We start from the raw sequence: 24,645 nt of genomic DNA on the forward strand, positions 1-24,645 counted from the left end.
TTGGATCTAGCCCTGATCTCTTGACTGGGTGAGAGTATTCTGCTTAACTCAGAGACTCTGTCCATCACCACCCCTTGTTGTAAATATTTTTGTCCACCCTAAGCGTGGAAGGGTATACTCAGATGTGAGTCCCTTGCTCATTGCACCATCAGGATTCAAGCAAGCCGGGCCGAAGACGGCTGAAATGCCAGAAACCGGTCCCCGGAAGCTTGTTTCCTTCCCAGTGTAAGAATTGGCTTTTGTAGTCTGGTCTGCCCTGTTCCCATGATGCACTGGGCCAGGGACAGACTAATTTGCATACAGCCAGGTTCTGAAACTGGGATGGTGCAATGAGCTAAAAAACGGTGTTGGATCTAGCCCTGATCTCTTGACTGGGTGAGAGTATTCTGCTTAACTCAGAGACTCTGTCCATCACCACCCCTTGTTGTAAATATTTTTGTCCACCCTAAGCGTGGAAGGGTATACTCAGATGTGAGTCCCTTGCTCATTGCACCATCAGGATTCAAGCAAGCCGGGCCGAAGACGGCTGAAATGCCAGAAACCGGTCCCCGGAAGCTTGTTTCCTTCCCAGTGTAAGAATTGGCTTTTGTAGTCTGGTCTGCCCTGTTCCCATGATGCACTGGGCCAGGGACAGACTAATTTGCATACAGCCAGGTTCTGAAACTGGGATGGTGCAATGAGCTAAAAAACGGTGTTGGATCTAGCCCTGATCTCTTGACTGGGTGAGAGTATTCTGCTTAACTCAGAGACTCTGTCCATCACCACCCCTTGTTGTAAATATTTTTGTCCACCCTAAGCGTGGAAGGGTATACTCAGATGTGAGTCCCTTGCTCATTGCACCATCAGGATTCAAGCAAGCCGGGCCGAAGACGGCTGAAATGCCAGAAACCGGTCCCCGGAAGCTTGTTTCCTTCCCAGTGTAAGAATTGGCTTTTGTAGTCTGGTCTGCCCTGTTCCCATGATGCACTGGGCCAGGGACAGACTAATTTGCATACAGCCAGGTTCTGAAACTGGGATGGTGCAATGAGCTAAAAAACGGTGTTGGATCTAGCCCTGATCTCTTGACTGGGTGAGAGTATTCTGCTTAACTCAGAGACTCTGTCCATCACCACCCCTTGTTGTAAATATTTTTGTCCACCCTAAGCGTGGAAGGGTATACTCAGATGTGAGTCCCTTGCTCATTGCACCATCAGGATTCAAGCAAGCCGGGCCGAAGACGGCTGAAATGCCAGAAACCGGTCCCCGGAAGCTTGTTTCCTTCCCAGTGTAAGAATTGGCTTTTGTAGTCTGGTCTGCCCTGTTCCCATGATGCACTGGGCCAGGGACAGACTAATTTGCATACAGCCAGGTTCTGAAACTGGGATGGTGCAATGAGCTAAAAAACGGTGTTGGATCTAGCCCTGATCTCTTGACTGGGTGAGAGTATTCTGCTTAACTCAGAGACTCTGTCCATCACCACCCCTTGTTGTAAATATTTTTGTCCACCCTAAGCGTGGAAGGGTATACTCAGATGTGAGTCCCTTGCTCATTGCACCATCAGGATTCAAGCAAGCCGGGCCGAAGACGGCTGAAATGCCAGAAACCGGTCCCCGGAAGCTTGTTTCCTTCCCAGTGTAAGAATTGGCTTTTGTAGTCTGGTCTGCCCTGTTCCCATGATGCACTGGGCCAGGGACAGACTAATTTGCATACAGCCAGGTTCTGAAACTGGGATGGTGCAATGAGCTAAAAAACGGTGTTGGATCTAGCCCTGATCTCTTGACTGGGTGAGAGTATTCTGCTTAACTCAGAGACTCTGTCCATCACCACCCCTTGTTGTAAATACTGTCTGCCATACATGCCACGAGAGACGATATGATCAATAAAATCGATGCCATTGCTATTGGTGTAAATCTGCTTCACTGTGACCTAAGGAAAGTCTCTGATCGGGTGGCTACAATGGAGCATGCAGTGGATTCCTGCAAACCGATTTGCTTGCCTTATGTGAGACAGTGATTGATCTCCAGAAACGAATGGTACAACTAGATGATCTTGCTGAAGACGTGGAGGGATGATCACGAGGCAACAACCTTCGATTTGTCGGCTTCCCTGAAAGGGCAGAGGGCCAGGCTGCGGATATGTTCCTGGAGGACTGGTTGGTTTTGGCGATGGCCCCCAAGAAACGTTCAACTTTTTTTTTTTTACTGTGAAGCTAGCACACCGGACATTGGCCCCGCAGCCGAAGCCATGGGCACCGCTGAGAGCGCTCATAGCCCGATTCCTCAATTTCCATGACAGGGACTCAATCTTGCAGCACACCCGTAATAGAGGTCTGCTTAGGTACAAAGGACATCAGATATCCATTTACCCAGACTACACGCAACGGGTACAAGAACAGCGCCAATCCTTTCTGGCAGTAAAACGATGGCTGCTGGATCTCAACCTCAAATACAGCCTCCTCTTTCCCACAAAGTTGAGGGTTGAGAGCAATGGGAAGACTATGCTTTTCTTTTCGGCGGTGGAGGCAAGTGACTGCCTGGACTCCAGGGGGGCCCGGGTGCCTGTCTGGGCTCCTCAACAGTAACACCCCGGAAAACGGGATTGAGTAGGCAGCCCGGTTCCAGGCAAAGGCGTTCTCCTACATGGGCTGGAGGCGGAAACCGATGCCCTGCACGAATCAGGGTCTACCTACATGGAACACTGCAAGCCACAGATGTTGTTCCGAACTCAGGGGCAACCTTGCCAGAACGTCCCCTGATTGGTAATCCTGATGAAGATACAGACAATTAGCTATGTTATGAACTGGAGACTCAAGAGGCTCACTGTTTGAAGTATTGCTGCCTGCGTATATGAACCATTCGGTACGACTGTTCTAATTGAGTGGTGATAGAGGGACGTAGAGGTCATATGGACCCAGCAATTGTTTGTACATTTTAGTAACACTGATGGGGGCTTGCCTTCTAGAGGCTGGCTGAGGAACTTGAGACTTGTCCTCACACCTCTCTGGCTAGCCAGCCACTACTGTGGGGTAGGGTGGGGGTAGTGTTAAAGTTCTTTTGGGGGATTTCTTTGGGGACATGGGGCGACATCTACATGCCTTCATCACGTTATGTTGTTGTGGGGAGGGAGATGTGGTATTTCCCAGTGGGTGGGGTGAGGTTGGGAACATTTGGGAATGTTTTAAGGAACCCTTCCTTCACAAATATCAGTTGGCAGTAACTCCAGCACTGAGTACATGGTTGAGTAAAATAAGCACCTTATGGTGACCTCCATGAATAAGCTGTTAGCGTGGAATGTCTGTGGCATTGCAGTCTTTGCCAAATGTAGGTGCATTATAGCATACTTGAAAAGGTATAAAGTAACTATAGCCTGCCTTCAGGAAACACACATTTGGGGAGATACTATTGCATGTTTACAGAAAAGGTGGAGAGGACAAATGTATGCTACTTCATATTCGGGGGTTTGCAAGGGAGGCTTTAATTTGGGTCGCGCCTGGGGTGCCTTTCCAACATTTGCACCATGTGGTTGACACGGAGGAGAGATTTGAAATCCTACATGGTAGGCTAGATGGCATCGAAGTATGCATTATTAATGTATATGCCCCTAGAGAGGATAATGTTCATTTCTTCCCTTAACTATTAGAGGCAGCTACACCTTACCTGGGGGCACCTGTGTTGCTGACTGGGGATACAAATTGTTTTATGGACGGGACTGGGATCGTGAACCCTAAGAGATTACACTAAGCCCAGGATGACCAGTGCGCTGTAAGACATGCTAGAGGGGCTGGGACTTCGAGATGTCAGGCTAGAGCATCACCCTACTCTTAGGCAGTTCTCATGTTACACGCCCGCCACCGGTACTTCCAGTTGGCTGGATTATTGGTTCCTCTTGGCAGATTTGGGATGGACTGTGGGTGGGGTTATATACCTTCAGAGGGAAATGTAATAGTGGAGAGGAAGAACCGGGACTGAAAGCAGACTTTAATAGCAAGAGTAGGTATTAAGGTCAGGTCACAGTTGGATTCATCACCCATACGGGGTTCAGAGAGCCCTAAAGAATCTGCTTAGAAAACCCCTGGGTGGTTGGACTCCCTATGGGTTAAGATGTGGGTATCAGACCTCGACAGTCTCAGTGCTGTGGCGGCTGAAGCACCATTTAACATCGATGAACGTTTGGATGTTTTACAGGATCTGAACAACTTTCACGAAGCTCAGAGCAAAGTCCAGTAGAAAGGTTACTCCACTCATGAAGTGAAAGAAGCACCAGCAACTCCTGGTTGCATCCCCAAGATTGGTGAACTGGTCCAGGAGACAATAGTGGACAAGAAAGAATTTGGGCAATCTAACAGAGCACCTGTGCGTGTTTTAGCTGTTGAAGGTATGAGAACTGTACTTCTAACGCCTCTTGGTGGTTTGAAAAACAAGAGATTAGTGTCAATAGATCTCATCAACCTACACTATGTGGCCGGTTTACATAACAGGCCTCTTCTCCCCTCCAGGGGAAAGCTAACACTGAAGTATCACTTCTTTCTTTCATATCAATAAACTCTTTGAAAACATCATGCACAGAAACACAGATTTCAATTCGAGAAACAGACAAAAAAGTGTGTTTACTGCCACGTACCACCACATGAGTCTACCTTCAATTCTCCAAAGCACCCAGAGTTGCCAAAAATAGAGTGAACAGCCTCTGGCTACTTCATTGACTATGATGACTTCTCTTCCGATTCATATGACTCATCACCACTACCACCCCAAGGTAGACTGCGTACTTTTGACTGAAAAAGACTTACTTTATCCCTGCTTGGATAGATATTTGGATAAGAATTTTGTTGCTTCTCCTTTTCCTTTGTATTAGTTTTGTGACAGTCTTTTTCTTGATTCTGAATAGACACTATCTCACAGAATGCTCTACCGTTGAACTTAGTTTTGAAACCCCATTCTTCATTACACAAAGTGCAAAGACACCTTTCCCTGTTGAACATTTCTGCTGTTCCAGTTCCTGATGGAATTGTTTGGGATGAGGTATCCTATGACATATTTGGTCCTACTGAATTGATTAAAGTACCATATGTATTTAACATTTCTCTGCATGATTTCATTATCCCTAGTTCTATCTCTGATGATTGGGACATTGACACAATACATGAAGGGCTAGATGATCTGCAGCATTCAACAGTTTTTAATAATAATGAGATATACGAGAGAACAGCTAATTATGATTAAATGTTCTGTTTTCACTATTATGGTCGCCATTTCCTGCATAAAGGAAGTACTCCGTGAGCTTTATTTAAATCTACACAACGGGAACACTGCTCTACACCACCAAAGGGTACCTCAAACGCATTTGCACAGAAGTCTGTATATTTTTCAAGTCATAAAACAGCTGACCAAGAGTCTTATTTTTGCAAATTAGCACTATCACAGGCCATGAAAACTATACTCACTAGCACCAAGCTGATATATATTCTGCATCCTTTGTTTCCCAGTTTTATGTTCAAAAGTTTGACTTTTGGAAGGAGTTAAAATCGCTTTGGGAAAGTAAAGATTGGCAGGTTCAGAGAACCGAGGCCTTCTACCACACCAGATGATTTTCCTGAACAAAACTGTGCAGTAAACATCCTGTCTTAGCTTGGCTAAGATAAAAGATTTAAATACACCAAACATTCCCACATTTGCACAGTTTGCGATTAGCAACAATTCACAAATTAGATACAAGAGATACCACAAACGAAACAGTGTAAAGTATCCCTAAACAGGGCAGAAAATGAAGGGAAAGAGTATCCCCATGGAATATAGACCTAATAAAGAAGATCCACCCTATTATCGCCTGGCTCAATGCTAACACCCTATGATTTTTGGTATTGATGCGCTGACACTGGTCCATGTCGATGCTCCTCCTTGGTGTCCGAGTAGCTGCACACAATTTGTCTTGATAATCAAGAGTCCTGGCTGTTAACACTAGTTGCAAGGGTGACACATGTATTGCGGATGCATTTGAAGTGGTGCCTGAGATGCTGCTCCGCCTTGACGATTGAGGAGTTGCCCTCCTGAAGGACCCCTCTGATGCCTCTACTGCGTGGCTCGGAATGTGACCCTGATACCCACTCTAGGTCTGATTAGCATTGACTTCTACTGGGTCCCGGCCTACCCTGTCTTCCCCTTGTACCGAGGTGTTGCGGCTGGCATGGCCTCTCAGCCCCTACTGCTGCCCTACCTCAAAGACTGCCGCTTCTGACCATCTCAAGTACGCTTGGGCCCCTGCCCAAAGCTCCGACAGCCCGCTCTTTCAAGAACAGCTTCACCATGAAACACATAACGCTGCTGTGATGGGGTTATCCTGCTTCTCTGCCTTTAAGAGGTCAAGTCAGCCACTATGGTCCCCCACGCCTTGGTACGTAGAGACCCACCTCCACTGCTACGTAACTGACCCTTATCTCTCCTTGAGTGACCCACCCGAGCCAGCATGACAAGTCCTGGCCTCACCGTTACTGGGGAAATTCATACACTCTGGTTTACCCCACCAACCTCTCCAAAACCGTTGCAAAATCCTTCAGCACTCCATCCTGAAATGTCATCCTAAAACACTGATCTCTGACCTGTGTTACAACGTGGACAATGGCACAGTCATTAATGACCTCATTTTCTACTCCAGAAGAACCACTTCTTTTTGTGCAAAACCTTTGGTCAACTCTTCAACGTACACGCAACCAAGAACATTCCATACGGCATGAAGCTTTCATTAGCTCCCTCCTCAACATTGCGAGCTGACCTCACCATCACTCGCTACAAACACGGCATTGTCTTGCTCCATGGCTCAACCAAAAACCTGAATAAATTTGCGGTCCTTTTTACCCTCTTCAGAACCCATCCCATGTACACAACAATGGCAGGGTAACCTACATCAGCCCGGTCAAGCCCCCGACCAGCCCTTCTAGCATGACTAGCCACTCACAAACTACCCCACTAAGGTTTTCCAACACAGATCTTCCTAACCAATCCAACACATCTCCTGTCCCTGCCACCACAATCATCCCTAGGCCTTTGATCCCCTCCCAGCTAGCTCTCCAATATGACTGTAGGACTGGTACGCCTCCAAAGACCAACGATACAGGTCGAGCTAGCCCTTCCAGCTCACAAACCACCCCTCCTAGGGTTCCCAACACAGATCATCCAAACCCCTCTAGCACACCTCCCGGCCGTACCATCAGAAACACCCTGAGACTGTTGGCCCCCTCCTCGCTAGCTCCCCACTCTGACTATGAGACTAGTACGCCTCCAGTGACCTAGGAGTCAGGTTGAGCTAGCCCTTCCACCCTATCACCGATACATGCCAATAGAACTGCTCCTGAACCATTTCCCCCCGGCCCTTTAGCACCTCCCTCGTATATGGATTTTGAATCCCTACAATCCAGAGCTGCTAACCCAGAGCATTCACATTTCCATTCGGGATCTAATGAACCTACTCCATCTTGCAAAATTCTCCTTCACTAACCTCATGCCCCTGCCAAACTCCACTCCTGCATATCACGGAGTTCCCTAAACACCCTGTTCCACTATCCTTGAGACATCTTCACCCTCACAAGCAACCACGCCACCTCTCAGAGGAGGAAACTCTTGCCCTTGTCCGCTCCTACAAATCTACCCTTTCCACTCCAAGTCTGCTAGACCTCACGGAAATGGAAATCCTTGCCATCCTCTGGGACTACAACGCTGCCCCAGCTACCCCTTATCCACTTGAAGTGAGTGCAGAACATGCTATCTGCACAGTCATTATTAAATCCCAACAGACCACCTACACTCCGTAACAGAATTGTGGTCAAAAGTAATCTAGCGCCTGTTCCCCTGTCTGCCCTGTCTCCTGACACTCCTTCCGACCCCTCTCTGTCTGGTCTCTTAATCAACTGCAGATCGGCAGCTAAGCGCACCGCTGATAATGCTGATCTCATCCTGAACAACAATTTTGACTTAGCAATCCTAACAGAATCATGGCTCAATGAATCCTCATCTCCATGCCTGGACCTCCTAGTCCCTCCCAACTATAACATTGCAAGGCTGGACAGGCAATCTAACAAGAAAGGAGGAGGCATCGCCTGCATCTACCGCTCTAACCTTCTTGTCACGGAAATCCTGGTGGATACCACTGAATCCTGCAAATAGCTCGCACTTGCTATTTACAGCAATTCCACCCAACTGTGCATCCTACACATCTTTTCCCACCCCCAGGCATGAACGACTCCTTCACTGACCACCTCATGGAAATCATCACAGCTAAGATTTCCTCCAACACTAAAGATATTTTCCTAGGTGATTTTAACCTGCACTGGAATGATCCCAAGGATCCACATGTCAACGTTATCAAAGATCTCCTGGACGATCAAGCCCTGACCCAAACCTGTTCACTCCCAACTCACTCGAAAGGGGCCACTCTTGATTGGATCATCTCTAAAGAATCAGCAGTCAAGCTTATCTCTTTAGACCCATGTGACTGGTCTGACCACCACGCCATCACCTTCCTACTACCTGGCACCCACAAGACAAGGGCACAGCAGCCGGTAATTCCCAAACGCTGGATCAGAGACACCAAGAACCTGTACCATACAGAACTTGAGTCTCGCTGCAAATCTGACCTCCCCCGTCACATGGCACAATGCTCAGTGACCTCAACGATCACTACTCTGCGACTATATCGAACATTCTGGATGATATAGCCCCACTAAAACTGAAAAGAACCCAAATCAAAGACAGAAAACCCTGGTTCACGGGATCCCTCAACAACGAGAGGATATCCCTCTGGCAATCTGAAAGAACCAGGAGGCAGCACCCCTCTACCGCACATCTACATTTTCTCAGCCAAGCCATAAATGCCTCCTGAACATCCTCAACTCAGAAAAAGAATTCCTCAAATCCGAACTAGGGAAGGCCAAGAAAAGACCCTGCAAGCTCTTCGAACTGGTCAAACGCCAATCTAATAAATTGGCTAAAACATTAAAAGAAACCCCCAAGTCCCTAATTTCCTCTGAGGAATTCTCCTCCTTATTCGCTGACAAAATCAGAGCTTTAGGAAACGAACTCAGTCCCGCCACGTACTCTCAACTCCTTCCGGACCTGCCTCCTCCTGCCGCAACGCCCCTAAAGATTTCACCTAAAAATGAAGCTCACTGGACCGACTTCAAAGTCTATGAAGAAGACTCCATCTTTAAAATCCTATCTACCTTAAACTCAAACAACCATTTTAATGACCCGCTCTCCTCCAACTGCCTAGCTGCCATTGCCCAATCCATTATTCCTAGCTGGACTGCACTAATTAACGCCTCTCTCCGGTAGGGATCGATGCCTGACTCTGAAAGCCGGCCAAGTCCTCCGCGTTTTGAAAAAGCCGTAGCTAGATCCTGCTTCCCCCGACAACTTCAGCTCCATCTCCAACATCCCCCTCTTAGCCAAAGTGCTGGAGAATTGTGTGCAACAGCAGCTAAGTCAATACATCAACAACTTCCACCTACTCGATGACTTCGAATCCGGATTTAGACCTGGGCACAGCACTGAAACCACCATGCTCCACATCGTTGATGATGCCCTCCAAGCCCCTTACCAAGGCAAAATATTTCTCCTAATCCTCCTAGATCTATCCTCGGCCTTCGACATGGTCAGCCATGAAAAACTACTCGAATGCCTCAAACTCAGGATAGGATTAGAAGGCTCTGTTCTAGAATGGTTTAGGTCCTTCCTTCATAACCGATCACAGAGATTCCTAATCAACGGCAACCTATCTGCTCCCTCCCCGGTCACGGTTGGAGCCCCCACGGATCAACCCTGTATCCTACCCTCTTTAACCTTTACCTTGAACCGCTTGCCGCAGTACTATGCACTGCCAATATCTCCTATCATATGTATGCTGACGACACTCAGATCTACATCAAAACCTCATCTCTCGTGGAGATCCTCTCCCTGAACGAAGCCCTGAAACTGACTGTCCAATGGCTTGCCTCAGCATTAGATTGCCCACCGACCCTCGTGGACTCTGCCAAATCCCAGGGAATCACCCTAGACAGCAACCTGAACATGCGGGACCATCTACTCGATGGCCAAATCAGCCAGATTCCACCTGAGCTACTTAAGGGAATTGAAACCCTTCCTCGATGCTCCCAACCTAAAAATGGCAGTCCAAGCACTAGTCATCTCTAGACTGGAGTATGGCTGTTCTGCCCTCTCGGGCTTACCCAAGATGTCCCTGGCACCTTTAAAAATGTGTCTCAATGCGGCCGCCAGGCTACTTACCGGCACAAGGAAATTCGACCACATTTCCCCACACCTGAAAGCTCTGAGCTGGCTTCCTCTTGAGGCAAGAATACAGCTTAAACTAGCTTGCATTACACACAAGGCTTTATACTCAAACTCCCCTGCATATCTTGCACGGAAACTTGTGATTTCTGGAGGAAGCAGAAACTCTGTCCTCCAGAGACCTCCTGCTGCAACCTGCTCACTTTTGGGAAAACAACGTACAATCGTGCTTTCACTGGGTAATTAACTACTAACAGATATCAGATTCATTTTCTGGGTGAGACTGACTGGTTTAAGATTAGTAGGCCTGACTAAAGATATGCGCAATCGGAGGTGGTAACAATTTACAGTGTTGGGAAATTGTGCCTTGATTGGCTAAAAACCTCATCAGTGTCATAGGTGGAATAACACTTATCCCTTCTTTCTGATGAAATGGTATGACATGCTAGGTCCTCAACGTCCATGTCAAAAAGCGCTTTCTGTATGCAATATACAAAAAAGTGTGGAAACTTTCACAGCAGGAAACTGCTGAGAGATTGCACGAAATTGACAGGGCAAATTCAGGAAGGGCTCTGGCAGTAGTAGATAATGGTATAACTACTCTTTCCACCAAAATGTACTCTCAGGTTCACAGTGCCATCTGCAATTGACATCATTCAGATTGGCATGTCTTCTTCACAACATGGGGAGTCACATCTTAGAGTTATAATGTTATGGAGTTGGACTCTGTAGACACTTTGAGCTGGTCACATTCCATGGTGATACCTTATTGCCACTAGCTTTTTTTATGCCATATAATCTTAACAAAGAACAAATAGTCCAGACAAAAAAAGATGCAATCTATACCATGTTACAGATAGGGAAGCTGGAGAAACTGCCATTTACAGTTGCTCAAACACACAGATTGGATAATCCACAGATTTATCTCTTTGCCTATTTCAACATTCCAATTCCAATACTGCTTACAACACCATCAAGTGGGCAGATATGAAGCGCTAGCAGAGGGGTATGCACATGAGTGAGGGATCTAACCTTTCAAGTTCCGATGTCGCAATAGGTAGACTGAGGTTTTTCTTAGCAGGCCCGACTGTGAGAGTACCTTGGGACATTCTTTAGTTTGGAGGGAAGTTTTGCTTCATGGTACATGTAATGCATCTAAGGTGAACTTGCTATGCTACTTGAGAGGTGCTGCTGTGGTCCATCTGGCTTTCAGATTACTCTTGAATGAGAGTTACTTGATGCTGAGTTATCAAGGTTGCTGTGGAATGAGACCGGGTGTCACCTATCTGGTAATAACCTCTGCGGTTCTGACTTGCTGTACACAAGTACTGTTTCCACCTGCCAGTTAGGGATGCAACGTGTTGGCCTTCAATAAAACTTACAAAGTTGCTCTTTGATGCTTTAAGCAGATTAAAATCCTTATTGTTCCAGAAAGATGGGGCCCTAACATCTGCAAGGGACACTTTTAATCTTTTAGTTGCAATGTCCTATTCTGAGATACAGTCGATACTCAGCACAAACTTCCTAAGCCATTTTGGAGAGCTTATGCATTGCATTTTTAATATGTCTAATAGGGTGGGAGTAGGAAACATTTTTAAATCACTTGGCTCTCGGCTGGTTAGCACCTTCCAGACAGTCTTCAGAGTTATTCCATTATTCATACACTCCATGCTTGGCTTACCGCGTGTCCTGTTTGTAAGTTTCAGGACTGTGCTTTTCTGTTCTGCAATGATGTCCCACTACGAGGTCAAATGGGGATAGCACTACCACACATGCTCCTGTGTAATGAGCACATGAGACATTGCTTTGGCACACCCTTACTTCAGGAACTGAGCGGCCATTGGTTCTTGTTCTTTTGACATGCATGCAGCCCGTTTTCCACTGTTTGCTGTGCACTTTAGAGTATGTCCTGATTCTATGCTAGGGATTGCAATTGGTTCAACCACCTGACCTTGCCCTACTAGTTGGCCCATTAACTGCTCACTTGTACTGTTGTCCCTTGCATTTTCCATTGCTCCTGAATGCTTATTACAAGCCCTCCTGGGATGCTTCGGCTCCTAGTGATCCGGATCCGGGCTCATCATCGGCGGAATTTGCCCTGGTTGTTCCTCCCTGGGTGGACGCTGAGGTTGATGGATAGGAACATCTTTGCTCTATGGACCTAATGCATTGGGTGCCTCTGAGATTATCATCTGTGGTTTCTGGTAACCGCAATGTTTCGCCTTCTACTCTAAACATATGTACAATTTGGTTGTTTTGAGTTGTGAGAATTTCTTTTACTTCAGACTTGTTTTTAAAATCCTAAATTGTTTCTAAATTGTTTTACCACCTTTAAACACATTTTTTAAATTTGCTTTTATGCTTTTTAAATATGGCTTTCTGTGTGCTTTTATTCTCAAACTAGCATGGTGCCTTTTCATCGTTTTATATGTTTTTTATGGTTTTACATAGGTTTAGCATTGTAATTAGATAGCTTTATTTGGTCGTCCTATGTCTAAGGAGTGGGTGTCATGAGGAAGTATTTGGCCTTGTTAGGAAATGGCATCTTTAAATGCTCACGTTTTGAAGTTGCCTTCTCTCCCTTTAAACACGATGAAATTTGACACACATTCATTTGTGTGCAAATACAGGATAACATTCCTTGAACTCAGTTTGCTTACAATACCATTTCATAGGCACCATATCAGAACACCTTGAACACAAGAGCTAAAATCAGCCTGCTCAATGTTGTTATTTGTTTTAGGCCGCTTGGCAAATGAGCTATCACAATAGAGCAAACAATAGCCTCTTGACTGGGGTTTAGGCATGGCAACATGGAGGTTGACATTCTACATATATATATAAGACATCAAGCCTTTGTTTATTCAGAGGTACATTTCGCTGGCACTGAGAGGTCGGTCTGTACTGGAATTCCAGCTCAGCTGATTCCTGACACCTTATGCAAGGGATGCTGTCCAACTCTACTGCAAGATTGGCAGCTTGCTGACACTAACCCACAGGTAAAGATAAGTTAGACCACCCGGATAAGGATTTGCCTGATCTACTCACCTTAGACTTGATAGGGTAGTATGCGCTCGGTAGAAGTAGACTATATTACAGTACTTGTATGGATGCCTATAGTTTTCTGTAATCTGCAAAATGGTTGAATTGTTCATCTTTTCACCATTCTTATAATGCTAAAAACTTTATTCTGTTCCCTTCTATTATTCATTGCAGTGCACATATTTTACTCAAGAATTACAATGCTTCAATAAATATTGAAACAGCATGTTGTGTATTTCTTGTGTATCTCTATGGGTTTGCATAAGTAACCCAGAGAAAGGGTCCTTGATCTGTTCTTACGATTTCTGTGAGGGATCAGGGTTGTCATGTTCTGAGGTTGCACACACATTTGTTACTCTGTAAGGGTAGGGGTGCAAATGGTGCACTGTGAGATAGGAGGACTATAGGCCAACATATCCTGAGTGGTGCTCAGAATCAGTCTCGCACCAGTCCAATGTTTCTGTTGTCCAACAAAGGCACCATTTTACTTGCAAAAGTACATGCTATATGACAAAGTATGTATTGACTCTTTGGATTGTTGGGTCGATTTGTTAAGCTGACCCAATTGATCTCTTTAGGAGGGATTTTCACTTTTAAAAAGGCAATAAACTGATTATACTTTTTCACTACCAATGCTGATGGCACATGTGATTGAGAATGTCTCATCGGCTCCACCTTGGGCCAATCCACTGCAACTTTGCAGTCAGCCAACAAATCATTTTGAGCCGCAATTTCAAATAAATCATCCAAATCTTTCCACATAACTTTTGAAATCTTCACAAATCGATCGACCTGTCTGTACCATTCCATTGGGTTCTCTCTCAACCTCGGGAAATCATTTGTGAATGAAGCAAGATCAGTCCTGCTCCACAGTACATGATCATACCCTTTACCAGGCACCTCCTCATGGGAAGCATTTATATACTCCTCTTCCTCCTCTGTTATTGACAGAGGCAATTGTACCCTAACTTTCTTTGGTTCCTTTTCTTTGACTATCGACCTTTCCATTTATCTAACTTACTACATTTTCAAATGCAGCCAATTAATTCCTTAATCTGTACTCTGATTCCTGGTGGGTACATATTTGCAAGATCTCTGTCACTAAAGCTTAGCCTGTAATTTTTCTTCAAAACTTTGGATCTCTGTACATCAATTGCATGTCTCTGGGCTGATTACGATAATCTCTTATGAGTCTATCCTGCACCTCTAGTAATATCTTTACAAAGGATTAGTAATTTATCATCCTGATATGCATTCAGACGTAACAAGTCACGAGCCCCAATTATCATTTCTTCTAATCCTACTTTTAATCTCGCCACATCCATTGATCTTTCTCTCTCCAGGACCTTTGCATTCTTTCCACTCGTTCCAGGATTCACACTACTTGCTGTGGTGCAATAACTTTGAACCAGTCATCAAGTTCTCGGGCAGTAAGACCTGGTTGTTCTGCTGGGGTGTGAAGAATGACTTCTCCTCTATAGGTTACAAATGGGGGTGGGGTTGCACACTACTCACACACCAGCGGGATCGTCCTCTATAGGTAACACCACTAGGGCGAGGCGGTGAGTTCAAAAGAGGCATTTCAGAAGTTGGCGTTCCCATAGGCATCTCTGTCTTTGGGATACTGTAATTCATCATCCGTGGGGCATTTGTTTTGGGCAGGAAAAATGGCAACAATCCTCGAGGAAATCTGGTCAAGTCAAACCCTGACTGATTAAACATATGGTCTGCACTTGCAGCACATTGGGCATTCCCATGAGTCGGAACTCTAGAAGCCTGAGGAATGGGTCTTATTGTCAGGTCCACTGAATTGTTAGCCATGGCACTCATTCCAGTATAAACAACCAAAGTATGGATATTATTTTCTGCTACTCCAGGTTAATACAAAGGATCAATTGTGTCAGGAAAGGTAAACGCATCTGGGCCATTTAGAGTTTGTGAAGTCAAAGGGGCTGTCATTCTTGATGGTTCCCTCATAGGATCAGGATAGTTTAGCTCCCTTCATCATGTCAGTTCTCCAGGCTTTCTGTTCTGCATCCCATCTATCTTCTGTGCAAGTGAGCATTGCTTTCCTGACTCTCCTTTCATATCTGTCTCTCTGTTTCAAATTAGCCACATGTTTTTAGGCATTAATTGCTTCAAATTAAGTTGGTCTAGGAGGCGGCTTCATTTCATACAGCATCATCTCAAATTAAATGGCCCATAACAAGGATATTGTTTTGTACCATCTTTCTCAGTAATTCTATGTCATTGTGCAAGTCAAGTACATGTGTGAAAACCCTCTTCTACTAACATAGTATGACCTGGCATATCTTCAGGTTGTGCGTCTACTCCCTTACTAACAGGCACAGTCACACCTCCTGTCTCTAGGTTCTGTAATGCTTTAAAGAATTAAAATGTTCAGTCAAAACATGCAATATTCACAAGTGACTTTCTATTGAAACCAGGAAATGTTTTTTCACCTACAGTTCTTAGTTTAACAATCACAACAAATCCCAGAGCGGCTCTCTCTGACTTGTTCAAACAATACCAGTGTGGCTCTAAACCAACTGATCTATACCAGTGAGGCATACTGTGACGTCAATCTCACTGTCTGCAGCAGCTCACCCTCCTTTACAATTTCTCTCGAGCATGTTTTCTAAGGAATTCATGCAAACCAATGCAAGCAATTTCAACAACTAACTTTGTCTCCTTTTCTAAAGAGATTAAAGATTAATTCATACACACGTGGCAATTCAGAACTAATTGAACATTTACTTGAAGTGAAACCTCGACTAGCGGGATCTTATTCAGATTCATAAAGTTATTCCCTGTGTACTGAGTTCAACTTTCCCAACCATGTACCACAATCACACAAAGTAAAGGTAAAGTCATTATCAAAAAGGCTGTTGACGATGTCTCCCGACAAGCACCACAACACAGCAGACAACTACACCAGTGCCGTCTCAACTCATGGGCACGCTGGGATGTTGCCCAGAGGCTCCACGAGCCTAGGTACCCCACGCAGACCTGAATTTAACACTAATTTTCCGTTAAACATTTGTTTCCTGTGATTGGTTGTGTAGGCAGGGCCTAGTACATTGCTTTGCCCGGGGGCCTACAATGCTGTTAAGATGGCCCTAAATTACACCCAGTGTCTTCTACACTGCAACTAATCTTTATCTTTATATACTGGGATCTTAGGCCAGGACAGACCAATAACCTCTTCAACTTCTCTTCATCAAGTGCCACATTCACACATCAATTTAAATCAGCTCCGCCTAAAACCACACACCCATAAGGAATAGCAACACACAACCTTATTGATACACTCCTCTGCATCGTTTCCAAACGGCCCGAACTCCATCAATCCTTCGACTGACTGACAGCCCCACCCCCGCTCCCTCCAGCTTCACCGATCCCCTCCCCACTCGCCACCCCGCTCCCGCCTCCCAGCTGCCCCTCCCTCCCACTGGAACCAAAAGAAGAAGTCCGCAGAACGGGGAGCTGTGACTCGACTTGACCTGGTCAGAGCCGGTCGCTCCTCCCGCTGCCACTGCCTTCCTGAGCTAAGTACTGACCCAGCATTTTGTGCCTGCATTGATTTAATCGTGTCTTCGTGCCCCCGTATATGTAGTGGTGTTTGAGCCTTCATATTGTGCATATTGTGCCTGTAGTGAATTTAATAGTGCCTCCGTGCCCCTGTATTTATTTACTGTGCCTCCTGCTCCATTTGTTTGGGTTTAGATTCTTCCTCCATTCCTGATGCTGCTCCGGCCCCACCCCCGCTCCCTCCAGCTTCGCTGATCCCCTCCCCACTCGCCACCCCGCTCCCGCCTCCCAGCTGCCCCTTCCTCGCTCCGCCCCTTCACTATCCACTTATGACAGATGCACTTTCGCGCAGCGTTCACGCGCAGCGGACGCGCCCCATGCGCGCCAAAGGTAAGCCCGTCTACGCCCGCCTGCGCCTGGACCGCGCCCAGCGCCAGACCCCCTGGCCCCCGCAAAATCCCTACCACCCGCCTAACATACGACGCTGCAACCCTCCATGCTCACAACACCGGCCGCCTCCCCGTCTGCCACCAAGCCGCCCCAGGACTCACCCATGGACCCTTCACCTGCCACTCCTGCAAATTCTGCTGCAACAAGACCCACACTACACCCACAAACGCCAAACAGAGCTCCGACAACAACCACCTGAAGTGCATCCTGCTCAACACCCGCTCGATCCACAGACACGCCATTGAACTGTGGAACCTACTAGACACCACAACGCCGGACGTCGCCTTTCTTACAGAAACCTGGATGAACGCATCATCAGCACCCGACATCGCAATAGCCATCCCGGACGGCTACAAGATCATCCGAAAGGACCGCACCAACCAAACAGGAGGAGGCATCGCCATCGTCCACAAGAACACCATCCGCATCACGACCGGTTCCGACGCCCCCCTCTCAGCCGCTGAACATCTTCACTTACAGATACATACCGACCCTAAGACCACACTCAGAGGCACCCTCATCTACAGACCACCAGGACCCCGCACACAATTCAGCGAAGACATCGCTGACTTTTTCAGCCCACACGCCCTCCCCTCCGAGGACTACATGCTCTTAGGGGACCTCAACTTCCACCTGGAAAAGAACAACGACAGCAACACCTCCACCCTTCTGGACAACCTCGCCAATCTCGGACTCAAACAATTGGTTTACACCCCCACCCACTCCGCCGGACACACGCTCGACCCAATCTTCTCCTCCAGCAAGCACGTCTCCTTCAATCACGCCACAGGACTCCACTGGACGGACCACAGCTGCGTCCACTTCAACTTCAGAAAGACCACGACCCACCACCACACACAACAAGTACCCCGCAGAAACTGGAACAAAATTACCACCGACCAGCTCACCACATCGCTAAACCAAAACCCTCCCGCCAAAGCATCGGACCCAAATCAAGCAGCCATCCATCTCGCACAATGGATCACCAATTGCGCTGACGAATTAGCACCCATGAAAAACCACCACAACAAGCCAGGTAGCAAAAAAGCCCCCTGGTTCAATGACGACCTCAAAAACTCCAAAAAGAACTGCCGCACCCTCGAGAAAACCTGGCGAAAAAACCCAACCACAGACAACATGACCGCCCTCAAGGACGCCACCCGCAAACACCAACAGCTGATCCGATCCACCAAAAAATCAGCATTCAAGGATCGTCTCGACAACAACGCCCACAACAGCAAGGAACTTTTCAGCATTGTCAAAGAGCTCACCAATCCCTGCGCCGGCACCAACGGCATCACTCCCTCTCAAGACCTCTGCGACTCTCTAGCCTCGTTCTTCCACAGCAAAATCGCTGACATACATAATAGCTTCGACGACCAGTCCACCCCCCCACCACCGAATTGAAGCTCCCCACCACCACGCTTTGCGCCTGGAACCCGATCAGTACCAAAGACACCATCCGCTTGATGAACTCCATCCACTCCGGATCACCAACCGACCCATGCCCCCACCACATTTTCAACAAGGCCGACTCCATCATCGCACCCCATCTACGAGATATCATCAACTGCTCCCTCAACACCGCTACCTTCCCGGAAAGCTGGAAACATGCCGAACTCAGTGCCCTCCTAAAGAAACCTACAGCAGACCCCACTGAACTCAAGAACTACCGCCCCATCTCGCTCCTCCCCTTCCCCGCCAAAGTCATAGAGAAGACCGTCAACAGTCAGCTTGCCGCCTTCCTCGAGTCTAACGACTGCCTCGACCCCTCACAGTCCGGCTTCCGAGCCAAACACAGCACCGAGACCGCCCTCATCGCAGCCACAGACGACATCCGAACACTACTCGACAACGGGGAAACAGCTGCCCTCATCCTCCTGGACCTCTCCGCAGCGTTTGACACGGTCTGCAATAGCACCCTGGTACAACGCCTCAGCAACGCTGGGATACAAGGAAGAGCATTGGATTGGATCATCTTGTTCCTCGCCGGAAGAACCCAGAGAGTCCGCCTCCCCCTTTCAGATCAGACGCTACCGAAGTCATCTGCGGCGTACCACAAGGATCATCACTCAGCCCCACCCTCTTCAACGTCTACATGAGCCCCCTCGCAGCCATCGCACGCCAACACAACCTCAACATTATCTCCTACGCTGACGACACACAGCTGATCCTCTCCCTCACCAAAGACCCAAACACCGCCCAAACCAACCTACACGAAGGGATGAAAGAAGTAGCCGAGTGGATGAAGAACAGCCGCCTAAAACTGAACTCAGACAAGACGGAAGTCCTTATCCTAGGATCATCCCCTTCTGCATGGGACGACTCTTGGTGGCCACCAACCCTGGGCAGCGCACCCAAACCAACAGACCATGCTCGCAACCTGGGATTCATTCTAGACTCCTCCCTCTCGATGACCAGACAAGTCAACGCCATCTCATCATCTTGCTTTAACATCTAACGTATGCTCAGAATGATATTCCGATGGATCCCCACCGAAACAAGAAAGACTGTCACCCAAGCACTTATCACAAGCCGACTGGACTACGGAAACACCCTCTACGCCGGAACCACAGCCAAACTACAGAAAAAACTCCAACGCATTCAGAACGCCTCCGCCCGTCTCATCCTAGACATACCCCGCCACGATCACATATCCGGTCACCTGAGAGACCTTCACTGGCTCCCCGTTAACAAGAGAAAAACGTTCCGTCTCCTCACCCACGCACACAAAGCCCTCTACGACCTAGGTCCCAAATACCTCAACTCACGCCTGACCTTCTACATCCCCACACGCCAACTTCGATCGTCTAATCAAGCCCTAGCCGCGATCCCACGCATCCGAAGAGCCACCATGGGTGGAAGATCATTCTCCTACCTAGCGGCCAAAACCTGGAACACTCTCCCCACCCACCTCCGCCTCACACAAAACCAACTCTCCTTCAGAAAACAACTTAAAACTTGGCTATTCGATAAGTAGCCAACGCCCCCCCACCCCCCTCAAGCGCCTTGAGACCCTCTGGGTGAGTAGTGCGCTATACAAATTTTCTGACTTGACTTGACTTGACTGAATCATGGGCTTTTGGGGTTTGGTTTGAGCTTGGGCAATTTGTAGATAGGATAATCTAACTCTATCACGTCAGTGGAAAACCATCCGTGAGCTACCAGATTGAATTCTGCACTTTCTGGACCCACTTGTTTACCCCATGTCCTCCGATAGACTTCTTTCTCCAACTGAGAGGTGATGGTTGCTAGCATTAACAGTCAATCAAAATTCAATTTACGATGCAACCCATGTGGCTACCCAATGAGGACCAGGAGTTCAAAAGGTTTATTACAAGTTAATAATGCAATTCAAATAAACAACTCTTAAATCTATGTTGTAAAGATACAGAACAACTAGGATTCTCAGATGCCTGAAGAAATTAAGGTGAATTAGTATCAGACAGACAAGTAATTCTGTGAAATTTAGAAGTGACTTTACATCTCTATGGTTTTCTACTAAATGAGGATGATTCTTTATTAATCACTCCTAATTATAGTAAGACATTTATGTGAGTAATTTCTCTAATCCTACAGTGAAGGCACTCTTTAATAAATGTCATGTGCAACACTTACATTAAATCATTAAACCATACATGAATCATGTGCTAAGTGCACTTTCACACCGTGTATTTCTTAAGTGTCTGTGACTTTTGTGACATATAAAGGGTGGGCAATCTTTGTGCAGCACCATAACTAAATAATCATGAACTTGGTTATAGTTTTGCGGGGTTCAGCCAATATTATACCATTTATTTATAGTTTGTCCAAGTATTGCGGGGGTTCCCATAGCTCACACATCCTGTGCGGGCTGTGCATCTCACTCTCTGGAGCCCTGCTCCCTTTATTGGTAATTCAGTCACCTCCTCAGCCTGCAACATAAATTGATCTGGGTAATCTGGAAAACTCCAAGTCACCTCTCTCCACATATCTGATTAGGGGAGCATCTGTGTATACCTCATACCTCCTTTTGCACCAGTGCTTCTTTTCCTTCCCTTGCCCATTGTTTCACTTTCACCCACCACCTAGCTTAGGTAGGACCCGCTCTCGCCTTCCAGGTCCTGGCTATGAATTTCCTAACCCAAGTCAGGGCAAGTTCTAATAACCTGTTACCTACCTTCTTGGGTGTAGGTTGGGGGAAAACCCTCAAAAGACAGACCTCCAGTGTTACGCTCAGCTGCCTTCTCAGAGTGTTCCCCAAGTGTCAAACTATTTGCTCCCAGTAAGTGATTACCACTCGGCAGTCCCAAACCCTGTGAAAGAAAGTCATTGCAGTGACCGACATCTCAGGCATGGCCTGGGTCTCCCACAAAAATGTCTGTTTTTTCCCCAGTAGATAGGTATATTTGATGAAAAATATTGAACTGCACAAACTTTAATCAGTGTTCTTTGACACTTTTTGACTGTAGGTCAGTATCCTGTCCCATTCCTTGTCTGCAGTCTCAAGATCCAGGTCCGCTTCCCACCATCCTTTAGCCTTAGTCAAATCCCTCTGAACCATTCCATTAAGTGCCCTGTAAAACCAAGTGATCAGGTGGTCACTGTCCCCAATGACATGATCACGTGCAGTACTCTGTGGTGCGGGGGTTCTGAGTTGCCCGGTGGTAGGCCATGGTCTGCCATTATCTGTTCCAGTGGCAATATGGTACCCCCTATCTTCAACCGTTAGTAGGCCTGGCTCAGTTTGTTGCATCAGTTGGCCTGCTATGAAAAAGTTATCCTGATCAGAGAGTGGCAAGCCAACTAGAGGTATCGCTGAGCATACTCCGGGCATGGCATAGTCAATTTGACACATTTCCTCCAACACCTTAGAGCCACTGATAGGCATTTTATGGTGTTTTGTTGGCTTACGTAACAGGAGAACAATCAGAGCACCCTGATTTAGCTCACCCCCAACCGCTCCCATCTCCTCCACTTGCTGGCCATTCATTCCACATACTCTCCACTGAGTGTGTGCCACCTGGTAGTAGAGATCATAATCTGGGACACCCAAACCTCCAACTGTAATCAGGTTTCTAAGTGTGTCCAGGGCCACTCTCTGTCTCACCGAATCCCATACTAGCTTGACCAGCTAAAGAGTTTGGGATTCTCACCCCTCATTTGTATCAGCCATCTATGGGTTCTGTAGCCTTTCTGAACCCAGTAGTGAGTCTCAAACAAGTATTGTCTCGACTCCTTCAGTGCCCATACCACTGAAAGGCTTCCTTTTCTATTGCACTTCACCTCCGTTCCCTGGGAAGTAGCCTGTCGCTAATAAAGGCTACAGGTTGGTCGAGGCTCTCGTTGTTCAGCTGGGAGAGCACAGACCCTATGCTATGCTCCGAATCGTCAGAACAATGAATTCCTTGGGGGAGTCAGGTGCTTTGAGCATTAGTACTGTGAACATGGCCTCCTTCAAGTTGTCAAACGCTTTCTGGCACTGGCACACTTGTGTTCAGAACACCTTCTTGGGCTGCTTGTTGGAAGTCAGCTCGGTCAATGAGGCCACAATGATGTTATTTTTCTTGACAAACCTCCTGTAGTAACCTGGGATGCCTAGGAAGGTCCTCAACTCTACTGGATCATGGGGAGGGGGGCTTGGGGTGGGGAGTGGGGTTTCCAAGCCATCATGGTCTTTAATTTGGACTGGCCCCACTGATTTAGTTGCCCCAAGAGATAACAGAACGCTACTCTATCTTGCACATACTAGCCTTGATATTCAGGGCTGCCTTCTGCATGGTCTGAAGCATTGCCCAAAGTTGGTTCAGGTTGTCTTCCCAGCTGGAGTTGAAGACAGAAATGTCATCTAGGTATGCAGCATTGAAATCTTCTAGTTTAGCCAGGATCCACTTGACCAACCTCGTGCAGGTGGCATGGGCATTGCTCGAAACTGGAAGTGACCCCTTGGGGAGGAAAATACAGAGCTCTCATTTGCCCCCTCGGTTGAGGAAATTTGCCAGTACTCTGATATAAAATCAAAGGTAGTCAAACCCTTGGCATCTCCAAACTGGTCTATAAGCTCATCAGCTCAACTATGGGGTGTGCATCAGTCTTAATGACTGAGTTGAGCCCACTATAATCCACACAGCACCAGAGTTCTAATGTGGCACCTAGGGGGGGCAGCCTTGAGTACCAGCAGCACTGGGCTGGTCCCAGGGCTGTTGAAGTGTTGAATCACCCCCAACTCTAGCATCTTTGGCATTTCCTCCTTGATGCTGTCTTTCACCTGGAGATCATATTCTTCACAGGTGTACTGTCCCCGTATCAATTACATGGATATACCACATGGTGAGACAACAGCTGGCAGCAGTGTCTCTGTTGGGAAGTCAGCAAGTTGGAGATGTTCCCTCCCTCTACAGATACATCTTGCTCTTTAGAAAATAGGTGAACCAAGAGGGTTCCCTCTCTTCCTCCTCCCCTCCGTCTATCACCAAGAGCATGGTGACCTTGGATCTTCCAAAGTGGAGCTTCAGGCGGTTGACAAGCAGGACCCTTAAAGAGTTCCAGGGGGTCTGAAGATCCACCAGGTAGGTGACCGCCCCACTGCACTCCTTGACCTCATAGGGCCTAGTCCGCTGGTCCTCTAAGGCTCGGGACTACACCGGCTTCATCGCCTGCACTATGTAACCAGGGTGAAACTCAATCATAGTGGCCTTCCTGTCATACCAGAGTTTCATCATTTTCTAGCTGGCTTCCCGGGTCTCAGTGCCAGCCTTTCAGAACAGTTTCATTTGAGTCCGGATAGCCAACATGTAGCTGACTACATTTTGGGGAGGGAGGGGTTCTTGAGAGCTTGCTTCCACCCATCCTTAACAAGGTTAACAGGCCCTCTGATAGAGTTGCTGTAGAAAGCTTCAAATGGACTGAATCCTTCCTCCTTCCAAGGCAGCTCCCTGTAATGAACAACAGGCATGATAAGAGGAAGTACCACTTCTGCCTCAAGGACTCTGACATGCCCATGACCATGCTTTCTGTAGTATCCTTATTGTGGTTGTATTTATATTTTTATCTTTAGTATAGATCTCTATTAGAATACTGTGATGCAAGTGTTGTTAAAATACTGAGGTGTAAACATTCTGAGAATTTTGGGTGGGCGTAGTTACACGGAATTCCACGAAGTTGAACAAAAACTCTGTGAATTCAGCAACTTCACTCCGTCGGCCTCCCAATTAATAAAACAGAAACCTCATATACTTTTGGTAAAATAACAAGTATCTCTGTCTTTACATGCTAAAATGCATATAGTCATTTCACAAACGTGAAAATGAAAATTTAGCAAGCAGTGAGAGAGGTGATGATTTTGGGATCCTCCCTAACATAGGGAGAGAACCAATCAGATGCCTTG

The sequence above is a fragment of the Lissotriton helveticus genome, chromosome 3_1, assembly GCF_964261635.1.
Source record: "Lissotriton helveticus chromosome 3_1, aLisHel1.1, whole genome shotgun sequence".
In the NCBI taxonomy this organism is placed as follows: domain Eukaryota; kingdom Metazoa; phylum Chordata; class Amphibia; order Caudata; family Salamandridae; genus Lissotriton; species Lissotriton helveticus.